This window comes from Armigeres subalbatus, unplaced genomic scaffold (genome assembly GCF_024139115.2).
Source record: "Armigeres subalbatus isolate Guangzhou_Male unplaced genomic scaffold, GZ_Asu_2 Contig1826, whole genome shotgun sequence".
Lineage (NCBI taxonomy): Eukaryota > Metazoa > Arthropoda > Insecta > Diptera > Culicidae > Armigeres > Armigeres subalbatus.
The window spans coordinates 222,957-237,482 of record NW_026942646.1 but is presented as its reverse complement, the minus strand read 5'-3'; the positions used below and the strand labels follow the sequence as shown (position 1 = coordinate 237,482).

Here is a 14,526-nt window from a genome sequence, read left to right as displayed (position 1 = left end):
ATCTATATACATAAAAAGAATTTCTGTCTGTCTGAACCTTATAACTCGGAAACTATACTGAACCCATCGGCGTGAAAATGTGTATGCAGAGGTTCGAAGTTAGGAAACGAAGTTCGAAGTGTCTGCTAGTATATCAATATAAATCACATTTGAAAATTCAAAACTCTTTTTAAATTTTAATCTTCCTAATCAATTTATGAATTATATTGTCTTTTCTATCAACGAGGAATATATGTTGAAAAATCCTAACTACATAATTCCTTAATTTTACATTGTATGCTCAAAAGCGCCCATTCCTACGGGTGGTTTCGTATGTACTTCAGTCGCAATTCTCTCGCTCTCCGAACGTCGTAATGTTCACGTTCATTCAATGGACGCGATGCAGCTCCACGCCGCCTTAGCATGCATCAACGACGAGCTTTATCAAAGGCAGAGAGCAAGAGCGATTCATTCGGATCGGTCGAAGTGGGGATCTCCTCCTTTGCCATACACACTGGCTCAGCGGCACTACTCAACGGAGCGCGGTGTGGTGGCGGTCTAAACACTTTCAAAGTCCCGCAAACGGCAAACCCGTTTGAACTGTCTACGCGAACGGTTGTGTCTCTTTGGTGCAGCGCGAAGTCGTCCGAGTTTTGTGTGTTATTGTTCCGCGGGATTCCCGTTGCCGTGGCGACAGCACGGTGGAAAACATTTAGCAGCTCTGGCTGTCGAGGGCACAAGGCTGAACGGTCTCCGTAGTCTCGGTTTAGTGCCTGTGTCTGTCTGAACTCTCGTACCCACACTCATAGCCGGGGTCCGCGTGTTGACAACTTGTGCAAGCGTCTTAGTCCAAGCGAGCGAGACGAGTGAATTGCGAAGAATATAAACAGATATTAACCAGGTAGATTTGGCTTAACTGGAGCTATGCGATGTTGAAGCCACCTGTATGTTTGCGTGCGCGACAGAGAAGCTGAAAAGGTTGACCCTAAACAATGTGTGTGCGCCAGTGTTCGCGTATAGTGTTTTGACGGAATGCTTTAAAGATTGTGGTTTTTGGACGTCCAAAAATATTGTGCAATTGTTCATGAGTCGTAACATCTGTAAACGGGGGAAATTGTTAAACTAAACAATCTGTTCGATGTAAGGAACCTTGAGGATTTGGGTGTCTATTATCGCTCCATATGTCCACAGCCAACTTTGATGAGGAAGTGAAACTTGCTGACCTAGTGTTTGCGTGATGTGTCGTCGATGCCTGCTATGTGATTGACCTGTGATCGCATTCTGAGTTTTTTCATGATCTAAAAAGACGACGAACCTGAAAAACAGTGCGATTCAAAATCGGAGATCGCATTGAAGGGCAAACAAATAACGATTACAGCCGAGAGGTCTACGAAACGTTAATAACTAGCGGATCTTGATTGTTGCTGCTTCGTAGTGGGTAAACTGAAAAACACAAATCGACGAACCAATTTGGGAGTTGAAATGCAAAACAGTTTGTGACCGAAATTGAAAATATTTGTGCGATTAATCATTCCAACAGACTAGTATCGACGTCCACTCGCAGTTTGTTGTTTAGACGTATGTGCTGTGCAACTTATTCAGACCTCAGTGTGTAACTCATTAAATGGATTTTCGCTTTTGATGCAATAGAAGAAAATTGAAATCCATCGTCGTCGAAGCAGAATTTGACAAAACAGAAAGCCCAAAAGTGAAGGCACTCTGTTATAGTGGCACTAGCAAAAGCTATACATTCACATAAAACATACACGTTAAGGTGCTACTGACTGCGTTTTTTGTGGAGTTTTGCATCATCGAGCTTCTGAAGTGTTTGGAAGAGGGTGTTTGTGTTAATTTCGGCAAACCCAGACTTTATTACCGTTTCACGAGAAGTTACTGGAGGATAAAATTTGGCGAAACTTTATGCTGTTATGAGGTGAGTACACGGAAGACTGAATTCCTCACGAAGCGTTCAGTTGAAAACGTTCAAGCGGTGTTGTTTATTTTTGGTTCAGGTCCTATATATGGATTATGAGAGGGAGTTGTTCTGTAGTAACATCATTTATAATGTACCTAAGCTTCTTTGTCGAACGGTTCGAAGTTGCTGAATGGATCATTTATGTTTGAACAAAGTGATTGACGTGAACAAACAAAGATTCAGTAACTGATGGATGGAGCTGCACAAAGAGTTCTGCAAAAACCAATGATGCATGTAAATTGCACTTGTAAGAACGAGTCACGTTTCTGCGGGGTACATTGGGACGAATGAGTTTTGCCTGTCTCAGTAACAGCTGAACCCTTATAAAAACAAATGAGTTAGTTGATCAATAGTTCGTACTTTTTGATGGAATTTACATAGATTTTTTGTATGAATTCATTATCATGGAGCAAAATCTAAATATTCGATTAAACATTTTCATTGCTGGGGAGAAGTTAGTGTTGTGAATATATTTTTATCAATTTAAATGATGTTTTAAACATGTGAAATTTGAGTTAGGTTCCTCAAATTTGAATTCTTGATGAAATTCCACTCAATGATGAAAATATATTACTGGACTAGTACATTCATTACATAGATACATAATCGTAAAAATACTCATAGCGATGCAATCATTCTTCTGCAATGGAGACGCATTATACTTTATTCTACAAATTGGCCCATCTTCATTGCAGCGCGTTATTTTATCAACGCGGAATTCTTCAATCGGAAAAGTTTCACACGTGTAGGTATCATACAACCATGATTGTGTTGTGCAGATCATTGATTTTAACCGAAATTCGTGTTTCTAAGTGTTTCTTGATGGCAACGCACGGTTTGGTGCCTAAGTTGCGTGCTAAGAACGAATTTGGTAATTTTGTTTTTGAATATGCAAAGCGTTCCATTAGTACCACCACGTAGCAAAAGCAGTTGATTGATTAGTAGTAAGTAATATCATCTGCATGTCATTTGAGTGATTTGTCCAAAATGTTCACGTTCGAGTAAAGCTCTGAACGGGGATTTTAAAAGAAACTTGCTTCATGTCATCTAATACTTTTAGTAACCTGAGAATAATATTTATTTAATATCTATACAGTTATTTATCGATTTTGTCGAAACTAAGTTTTGTTTACTTTCGAGTTTGGTAACGTTTTCTTCCCGTCACAAACATATTTATCATTTTTTAGAGCTGAAGCTTCAATTTTATATAAAATTTATTAATAACGATTTTCGTCTAAAATAGATTTTTTTTTTAAATTCTCTGAAGTGCCTTCTTTCTGGTATTGCAACAACAAATTGGCACAACTTTCAACATGGCTGGCCTGATTTTTTTTTGAAAATCCTAAATTTGTTTTTAAGACAAAGTTTTGATTTTTTGTTTACAAGAGTATATAGACTCTTAATATATTTGCATGACATTTGGCCTGAATACCTTGAATGTGATTTTTAAAAGTTGATTTTTGATCTAGTAGAAGCCCTGAATATGTATCCTCACTAGACCAATTAATTGAAACCATATTCATATATGACTATAGCCTCAATCTGTCTGCTAGAAGGTTTTAAATAAGAAGCTCTCGGCTAATGTGGGAAAAACAAAAGCTGAGTTTTGGAAGCATTTGGGGAAATATTCCATTTTTGCAAGTGGAAAAAATATTCAAACTTTTTTATAATCTACTACAAATGACACGAAAGCTTCACCCTTTGGCGGAAAGGCCCGGGTCATCTGCAAACCAAGATTTTTGACACCCTGGTGGTAAATCAGGTAAGTCAGAAGTAAAAATGTTTTACAATATGGGCCCCAGCATGCTGCCTTGTGGAACACCAGCTCTTACAGGCAATCTATCAGATTTCGAATTCTGATAGTTTATTTTAATTTTATTAAATTAAAATTATTAATTAAATTTTCGAATTAAAAAAAAAGATATTGCTCACAAGTCACCCCAAAATATGACCTCATGCAAAATTTGAGCTCAATCGGAGATGATTTAGGGTGCCTAAAATTCATCAAAGTTTTGGAATTTATACCCATGACATTTTTTCCAAGGTGGGACCAAAGATAAAGTCGAAAATCCAATTTTTGTTTTTGATGTCAAATGACTTAAAAATGCATGAAACGTCGAGATCTGATGTTATCTCCAAAAAAATTGTTTTTTTGTATTCCTGATTTGTAACATAAATATGTAAAGGAATTTGAAAAGTAATTTGAGAAATTACGTGAGTAATGTAAACAAGGAGTTGTTGAATTGACATACTGTTTTATTCAATAAATTACATGGTTCAGATGAGCTCAGATTTTTTCGGACTTTTGTACATTTATCGATGTTCCTCAGCTAACTGTAGAATACACTGTTTTTGATCCTCATCTACTGAGAGTTTGGAATTATAATCTTTTATCAATGCTATACCTTCTGCATTGTCATTCACTACTTCCAGGCTTCAAACTCGCTTCTTAACAATTTGATACTCCTCTGAAATTTCCAATGCGTAACATCGACGTCAAGTATAGACTCCGGTATTTCTAAACTTTTGAACAAGTTTTTAATATGGTTATTACCTTGCACGAAATAGTGCAATTTGATCGTTGAAATTTCATACGCCTCAACTATAGATTTTGCAGAATCAATCTCCTGTGCCTCTGTTAATAATAAGATAATTAGAAACTCATAGTCTGAAAATATTAAAGTTAAAAATATTTACCTGGTGCACATTTTGTTTGTCCGCTGGGTCAAAATTCTCATCAAAAGGCACAGTCCGATGAGGGTGTTGTCCAAATACTGTAAATGGGTTAAAGCCTTTGTGTACTGATTTTGCAACTTCCTAATCTTAAGCCTTATAGTATTCCAATAATTTCAATAAATTGAGGTCATTAGTTGCCCACATTGCAGCACATGAGCTAAGAAACCAGTTTTTCAAATAAATTTTCACAATGAAGACATTGAATCGTGCTAATCGATCTCTAGTGTTGTTAGGCATATTATACGTGTGCCTATAAATGAACATTTTTAAAGAGTAAATAATTTTTGCCATCCACCTTGCATTATGGAAAGCACCAAGTGCACCCAAAAATATTCCCAATAATCTTCGCGGTGATGTTGCTCTTTGAGTTGTCGTCCAAAAAACTCTGATAAGGAACTTCTCTCGTTTTCTATTATTGATGATTTAACGAATGTATCGTTCACACCTGAGTGATACGAACTCTTTTCTAGGCGGTGCCATTCCGTCTGAAATCGCTTGAAAATTTCAACATTTGGAGATTGTGAATTTTCGAATTGTAGAACTTTGAATGCCTTGCCGACCAAAAGTTCATGAATGTGATGCCTACAGGGAAGACAAACTTTCTGTCTCTTAAACATTTTGTCTCCTCTTTTTCGTCCGGTGTTTGATGCAATTGTGTCGAATGATTTGAACATAATCCTTGAAGAGAAAAATATATAGGGTAAAACGACCTATTATGGAGGGGTTAAGCACCGTGTCAAAACAAAATTCATTACAAAAATTATTCAAAAATTACCTGTTGGTCGATTTCCACATTGTAGTAGTTGAATAGGATGCTCGTTAACTATAGTTTTGTAAATATTACGTCAATTGTGCTGAACTTATGTTGTTTTGTTTTTATCACAATAAAATCAAACTACCGCAACAATAGGACGCAGTTGCCTATCGTTGCGATATTTGTTGAAGGTCAGTCCTATTGTTGCGGTATTGCATGTAATTCTTATGGAGAGCGATACCGCAACAATAGGACCTTAGCACTACCGCAATAATAGGCTCAAAGGATTCAAATTTTTAACGAAAAATGTTGATTTTTCATCATTTTGAACGGAATTTTGTCAAACAAAAGCTGTTCTAGTTGTTAATCCGAAGAGTTTTAGCGTACCCACAATTGTTTTCAATGGTATTATATCCAGAATGGACTATTTTAACACTACCGCAACATTAGGGCATACCACAACGATAGGACGTTTTACCCTAGTTTTAAAAAAAGAAATTAACACAAAACATACTTTTCTTCAAGATCCCAATAGACAATCGCATTATATACCGCTGTGGCTGCTTGTTCTATCCCTGTTGAATTTCGGATTGGCGGAACAGCTTATAATTTTCGAATGCTTTCACCAGAGACAATTATGGCCAAACGTTCAGATTTCTCCAGCGCCTTAGCTGGTGAATTGTTAGGAAGCAGCTTTGAATCCTAGTGACCTGTTTGGTTTGCTCGTGGCTTGAATGTGGCTTTCAGTTCGATTTGTTTTTGTACACGAATTTCTTTCCTTGATTTTCTGACAGACTCTTTGTTCAACAATAATGTCGAAACGTCATGTCCCAAGGATTTAGCGATAGACGAAATAAAAAAAACTGCATTTTGTCACTAACTTTGCAACGGTCGAAAGCAGCAGCAACCTCGACCGTGACTACATTTTTCAACTGTGGTTTTAGAAGGACCTAAAAACACAAACACATATAAAAAAGCACAAAGAAAATAGAAAAACTGTTTGCATGAATGCTTCGTATTTATAAAATAATTATAATTCAATTAAAATTATAAAATCAGCAAAACTTGCTATAGGGACGGACTCGCTTTGTGTTTCAGTTTGTGACGAAGATTCAAAAACGCTTGCTGTTAAAACATTAAAGCCTCTTTGTTGGCTTTTCTCTCAAGTTTTGGTTGGATCTGATACATTTTCCGCGTCGAATTTGGTTTGTTTGAGTTGTTCTTCTTCAAAGGTACTGGTCGAGATATTTTCTGTAAGGTACGGTTCATTCGTGCCTCCAGGATTCTTATCTGCCTCCTCAAAGTCACTGCATGAAATAGTATCTGTGGGTCCACGTGTCGCTGTTCTTGCAAGTAGCGCATTGCTTGCTTTTCCAACTTGTTCTTCGATTTACACTTCTTGCAGATGTATTGCCTCTTCTCAAGTTCAGCTGTCGACATTAGCAGCCTAATTTCCTGTAGATCTTTCCAATTTTTATGGTAACGAAAAATTTTGAATACAATTGCCCTATTACCAATCACTTGATTAATTTGTTTTCCTTTCCATACAGCTATCAACGCTTCTGTTGTTATTTGCTCACTTTGTTTAGCAGTTTGATTTTCAGCTCGCAAATGAAATATGAACTTACAAAAAACTTCACCATACAACGGCAAGCTAGTTGACTTGGGAAACAATGACAAATCTTCCCTAACAAACAGAATATTCTCCATTTTATGAAAAATATAATAATAAACAGTGTGACTGCTTTCACTTCAAAAGTTCAAATAAATACTGGTTATGGGAAAACATATAATGAAAAAAAAAGTTTTGATTAATTTTGAGCACCCCTAAATCATGTTCGGGACCCTTTTTAGCCGTGCGGTAAGACGCACGGCTACAAAGCAAGACCATTGTAAGGGTGGCTGGGTTCGATTCCCGGTGTCGGTCTACGCAATTTTTGGGATTGGAAATTGTCTCGACTTCCCTGGGCATAAAAGTATCATCGTGTTAGCCTCATGATATACGAATGCAAAAACGGTAACTTGACTTAGAAACCTCGCAGTTAACTTTATATTATAAAAAATTTTGGCTGCGTCGCTGAACTAAAACATAGAACTATTTTCAAGACCTTGTGTTATACAATTTTTTTTAAACGCTTACTTCTTCCTCTTCTTCAATCGTTTTACATTCCAATTCGAACTTGGCCTGATTTTCCACTTAATATTACATTAGCACTTCCTCAGTAATAAACTTTTCTATGCCCGTTATTGCATGAATTAGTATCTTATGTGGCAAAAACAATGGATACACTATGTTCAGGGTGTCGAGGATGTCTCCAACCCGAAAACATCCTAGACCAGACCGAGAATCGAACTCGGATTAGCAATCATACGCCTTTGCTCACAAGGCTACTTGAGACGCTTACTAACGGGTGGCCACTAAAAACGGGAATTTCAATACTTCAATGAGTTTCTATGAGGACGTTAATGCTTTCAAAGAAATATTTCTTAATGTGACTGAATCCTTAAAATATTCAGAAAATTGTTGCCCACACACATTTACTCTAACATGTTTAGTTGCTTAAAACATGACGTCAACAGGAAGTACTGCAGCGCGCATTGTACAATTTTCAAACGAACAAAAATCGTGAAGACCGTGTAGACAAATTGAAACGTGATTTTTTTTTCGAAAACTGTTAGGAGTTTTGGTCTACTAAGCTCCATTGTATACAAAGGTAAATGGAAGGCCAAAGACACGAAGCAACTCATCCATAGGATCAGAAGCACTGTCCGGAAATGGCAGCCGTCCAACGGTTATGTGAAACCTACCCTAGCAGCACAATTCGGGTTGATTTGATTTCAGCAACTCATTTGCGACTTAATTTGGTCTTAAATGTGTAACAGAAACAAGTCTACAACAAGTGTGCTACTCGGGTATGCCTACCGGCGGACCACGGACCATATGCTATCATTCATTAATTAATAACGTTTAAACACATGTTTAAAGACTAAGGCCAGCTCTTTATACAACATATATCAGATGGAACTGTACTTCTTTGTAGTTTTCTACCAGAGCCATTATTTCCATTCCCGCTATTTAGTGGCCACCCGTTACATAACCCCATTCTGAGTCGCAAATATGTAAGTATATATTTTTCTTTTATAAAACGTCTCTAGTATTTTGTTAGAAATATCTTACCGAAAACGAAAAATATCTTCAACAATTCTATCCTATTTGCGTGAATCTAATCAGATATGAATCAGATCAGTATAACTTTGAGGCAACGCTGTGGCGATGTGGATTTTATTTCTAGATCTTTGGGCATTTCTAGATCTTTGCATTAAATTTGCAAAAAAAATCCAGAACGGGTTGGAAGATCTGAAAGTTCTTTATTCATGATTGTTTTCAGCTCATACTGACAATAACAGCTTTTTCTTGCACTTAATTGAAATCGATTGATGATGAAAATTTGTCAACATTTTTGCATATCTCATATGCACAACACATATACAAGGACAAACAGACAATAGTTCAGTTATGATTAAATTATTTCATATCTGGTAAGCTGCTGCCGTAAAAATTCGGCGGCCACATTTGTGAAATACAAACTGAAACACATATCTTTGTGCATTTTAGAAAGGTTTACAGGATAATTCTAGTTAGCAAATGTATTATCAATTCTCTATCTGCGGATACTCACGGCGGAGTATCCCACTGGATAAAAATATAAAATCTAAGCATTTATTGTCTAATTTCAAGTTAGCTCAATACCATAAAACCACACTGACACATAATTCTTAAGTGAATTAAGGTTTTTAATGAAATTTGAAAAGAAAATCACACAATTTCTATATTTTTATATACTTACTAATATAAAACTGAACTGATTGATCAGCTTCGTGAGCACACGCTCACCGATGTTTTCCTTTCGAAAAAACTGGGGTATTGCCTTATCGCCAATAGGGTAAGGGAGGTATTTTGGACCACTTTAGGAGATGGCTAAACAATTTTTCGAATAAAAGCTAGATTTTCTGAAAATGCTTGATCAATTCCCTATGCAACTAAAAAGTGGTGAATGCTAGGTAGGATTTGTAGGTAAAAATGTTTATAAATCCCACCGAAAGAACCAAACTATCGGAAATTCTGAAGATATGTTAGATTCAATTTTGGACCACCTGTTTTTATTTTGGACCACCCATTGCACATATTTTGGACCACTCGAATAATCGTATATTGCTTGCAAAGTTATGTTACTATTAGATTAAACTAGCGACCTCCATCATTTTCGGCGTTTCATCCTTAAAGTCCTTGCTAAACAATACATTTTTATAAGCACTCAAAAGCTTGGAACAATATATCTACTAGTCAAGGGTATTAAAACTAATATCAATTGCAGTACCACTCGGAACAGCTTCATCAAAGCAAAACAAACGTGCGGCCCATGGCCGTGATGTACGCACCTGGTCTATCCTACCCTGCCATATTTTTATGTAGTTTACCAGATCTGATCTGTTCCATATGCGTCATTGATAGTTGTGGATTGCCCGGTTCTTACTTGCTCCTTGCACATTCTTTTTCCAATCGAAACATAACCGTAGAACACGGAACTCTGTTGCATTGGCAAGCAACACGGACGGAGAGCTCTAGCAAAGTTTGGTTCTTGTCATGGAGCTTTCTTAACTGTTTTCATATGAAAATAATGAAAACAGTTACATGTTGGTTTAATAGACATTTTTCTAGTGCTTACATCAATGAACGGTAAATTATAAATGCTGTATAAACAGTAATTTATTAATTGTTTGATACTAGAGAAATAAATGGTTGGTAAAAACAAAAGTTATTATTATTATTGTCATCATGGCTGGCTCACCTCTGGTAGCAAAAAAGCAAAAGTTTAATAGATCTAGAAACTAAAAAGAAGATATGTCGAAAATATGTTCGGATCAATGAAATATGTACCTATTTTGGACATGCCTGAGAATACTGTTTTTAAACTTACAATGTTTTGCTCCAGGTCTGAAACTGCTTCAATTAGGTTCTAATAAGTCAACAACATCATTCACATGTTTTAAATCTATGTACAAATAAACTTACAGCTTTTGAAAGTTGAATTCAATTTTACCATGTCGTCTTGGATTTTGTCTAATCCAGCCATAATGGGTAAATACATGAAAATATTCTTAATAATGGCTATATTTTATAAGAAACAAATGTAGGAGATACTTTATGGATAGATTCTTTTTGCAATAATATTTAAATGTTGCATGTTTTATTTAGTTTTGTGTGATATAAAAGCAATTTTCAGCTAGGTGGTCCAAAATATGAGCCCGGTCCAAAATACAGCCGTTACCCTAGTATATAAACGTGAATGCGGCGATTTATCACAGACTCTATTATTGGTCGCAAAAACAGTTATTTGACTATGAAAAGTGAAATCAAAATTCCGTACATAATGTAAAACCAATTTAATAAAAATTCCGCGGAAAAAAAATGAAAATTTCGTTTCGTTTCGTAAAATTTCGAATTAAATGGACCTTGATTTCGTATCGTTTCGAAGTCTCGAAAGTAAATCTATATTTCGTTTCGTTTCGTTTCCAATCAACATAGACATTCTAAATTTTGTTTCGTTTCGTTTCGTTAGGAAAAAGTGTTTTAACGCATACCCTTAGCTGCGAGACGGCTCTGTCCCAGTGTGGGGATGTAATTCCAATAAGAAGAAGAAGAAATCATGTTCCATTTAGCTCAAATTTTGCATAGGGGATCGTCCGGTGTTGAAATTCGATGAAATTTTTTTTTCATCATCGTCTCAAATCCCCAACAAACTCAAAAATGTTTCAAGAGAAAAATTGGATTTCAATTGAATTTCAATTGAATTTCAGGCACTCCTAAATCATGTCCGATTTAGCTCAAATTTGGCATGGGGTCATATTTTGGGGTAATGAAACTTGTGAGCGTTTTTTGAAATTCGATGACAAATTTTTTCCCATACATTCCATTGGCACCCTAATGCCTATGGTGAAAACAGAATTGCTCATCAGCAAAAATAGAATTGTCATTGATATGAACCATCATTATATTTAAAATAATCTATTCAAACAGTTTTATTATTGAAGAAAGCTTTTTTTTCGTCCGGCTTCAAAATTGGAACATCTTTGGCATTTTTCCATATATCTGGGAAGTAATTTAACATCAGTCCATTTAGAATTTTACATGTTCCTGGATCACTTCGGTGTATACAAACAGCGGGCTTTTTTCAATTGATATTTCCTGTCTATTTTTTTGTCTAATTTTTCCTAAAAAACATATTTTTCTACGCCTCTGACTATTTTAAAATTTAAAACAAAAAAGGGGATAAAGTCAAATATAAGCCTTTTGACATAGTCCCTTCTGCTCCGTTTTGTCTGCCTCGTTTTGTCTGGTTTTTGTCATTTCTTACCTTCTATGAAACATTTTAGTTTCAGAATTGTTCATCCCAGCCGAATTATTAAGAACAAAGCAAAAAATATGTTCAACCTGTCAGAAGACGAGTTTAGTACTATTCCATTTAATTCCACCACGTCTTATTCTTCATGGATACGTATTTCAACCTTAACTCGAACTTAGTCGACTTATGTTACTTATGTTTGTCCTCTCTTGATACTCGGTGGCCGGTGGTTCGATTATTTGTGGGAAGAGCTCGAAATTTTCTTCATAAACGAAAAGAGAACCCACATGACAAAAGGGATACCGTGCAAATTCATATTTCGGACGCACACAAACTTCGGACACCTAAATTTGCATGGAAGATTTTTTGAAATATTTCACAGAAATGTTTCAATTTTCTCGTCCGAAAGGCTACATGTTTGGAAGTAATTTTGTAATATTTGGGGCACAGTTAGCCATGTCGTTTTGAAGCAATTGTTTATTTGAAAGGCAAACAGAATAAATTAACGAGAAAAATGAACATTTGCATTTAACATTCTGTTGAAAACTGCAGTCCGAAATTTAAGTGCAACGTGTCCGAAATATGAAACAGTGCGTGCGTGTGTCCGAAGTTCGGTTCTAAAAGTAGTCGAAGAATTCTAGTTTTAGTGCATTTTATAGACTGCGACGAAGGAATTATTGAGTTTAGAATCGAATGCGTTAGCCCTTGCCTTTCGGATTAAACTGTTCTTGGGTGGACATGGTTAGTAGCTTGTGATTAAATATTTAACTTGTCTAAAAAAAAACAAACAAATGGTTGGAAATGTATTGAACAAAAGTATTGGCCACAGCTAGCCTCATTCTTTTCCTTTTTTTGCAGAACTCGAATATTATAACGGTAGAACTGTATTTTCCGTGAATCAAGCAATTTTGCGCTGTTTTAATATGAAAGATCTGCAGATGATCCAGATGTGTCATCGAACGGAACAAGTGATATGTATCCGGAATGTGCACTGTCTATAGAATATAGCGGGTGTGATAAAACTTCCCTTATAATCGTTTCTTTTTTTCAAGTACAATACGACTACGTGAATGCTAAAGAATCACTTTCTCTTGCCTCTGCTCGTATTGGGACCGTTTTCAGGCGCTTGGTTTACTCGCATCAATTGAGTCAAAAACCTAATGTTCCCCATAGATGATTTCAGTAGGTTTCAATCACCTATATGGTAGATAACATCAACCTAGTCCTACCAAAAACACAGGACAATCTTCCTAGCGTGAATATTCAACCGAAGTGACGAAGTTGATACATGATATGGCAGTCCCTATGATTTTTTTTTCGCTATTGGTAATGATTCAATTTTCCATCACCCATGCGATATAGAAAACCCTTTCTTTTATGCCGCTGAAGGAATTGTTCATGAAGGAAAAAACGACTTTCAAAGACAAGCCTCCCGGAATCCAAAATTAAATGCACTCGCATTTTCAAGAGCATGGTGTACCGCTCATAATAAAATCTGCTCCACCGCTTATTTTTAGTCGCAACCTGGTCGCAACGAAAAATAAACGCCAGATAGTCATCTATAGGTGACTTATAAGAAAAACATTCCTCCAGAAGAAAAGCTACTTTGATATTTTTGAAAATTACCCAAGCAGCAGAAGTCTAATGAAACTGGTTACAGCAACATAATTGTGACTAAATCGGGTCCCAAATAAGCTACTGTGTTCTATGTACAACATGTGTGCTGCTCGGGTAGGCCGCCACGTGGTGGATTCTGGCGGTCAATGCTTTGATAGCACGTGCTTTTTGCACTGCGGATAAATTTTGCTCTTCTATGAGAGCCTTGGAAAATGATCACGAAAGTTGCCATTTTGTTACAAGGAACAATACCATTCAAAACGGATGCAACGCACAACCGACATTTTTATTATTTCACGCATACTGCGACACAGCAAATCTGAACCCAAGTTGTATGCCTTTAAATCTGAGACGAGACCTGCAAAGACGGCTACTTTTTCCTTTTTTTGACACTTGTTCTTCTTTTCATCACAGTTGATCATCGATTCTCAACTGTTTCCTTGAGTGTTTTACCTAAATCCCGGGTAAAATCTTCTGAGCACAATGAAAGTGTTTACAATTTACGGATTTGTAAACTTATTTTTATAGTGATTTTCCTATCGGGAATAAAACACGTATTCATAACTGTTCAACATCAACGGCTATTCTAGAATACTTTTCAAAGTGAAAAAGTACTCGTAGTATCATTCGGAATAATTTTTGAGGAATACCAATACTTTCACACAAAAAGGTGCTGGTTGCATCTGACAATTCGTGACAGCGCTTGCTGGTTGCAGATGAAGTTAAATTTTTTCCTCTTTACAAGTCCCGTCCCAGATTTAAATCATCTCCAATGCAGCGAAATTTGCAACTACATAGTCTTAAAGTGCGTGAGGACTCCAATCTAGCCTTTAATCTGACCAGACTTTGTTCAGTTGATTTATAAATTATTTTCTCATGCCGTCGTTATTTTTACATTGGATGATTTCGAAATACTCAGAATTATTCAAAAAGACTTTGAATGATTCTTAATGTTTCGAAACTCAAAGGTGCAGCCCAATCGGGTTGTACGCAAACCTCGTAGCTATAGGAAATAGATGGTATTTGTAAATCCTAGAAGACACCATCCTCTTTAGAGGAAA

The 14,526-nt window shown here is 36.3% G+C and overlaps 1 protein-coding gene across 2 annotated transcripts in view; it reads left to right on the top strand.

The window, feature by feature from the left end:
• Positions 1-447: 447 nt before the first annotated feature.
• The window catches only part of LOC134203376 (mucin-2-like), a 208,486-nt gene continuing 194,407 nt past the window's right edge, over positions 448-14,526 (top strand). For both annotated transcript variants that reach the window (XM_062678246.1, XM_062678244.1), the window contains exon 1: positions 448-1,912. The gene's annotated coding sequence lies outside the window, so the exon portion shown is untranslated. The remainder of the gene's footprint in view (positions 1,913-14,526) is intronic.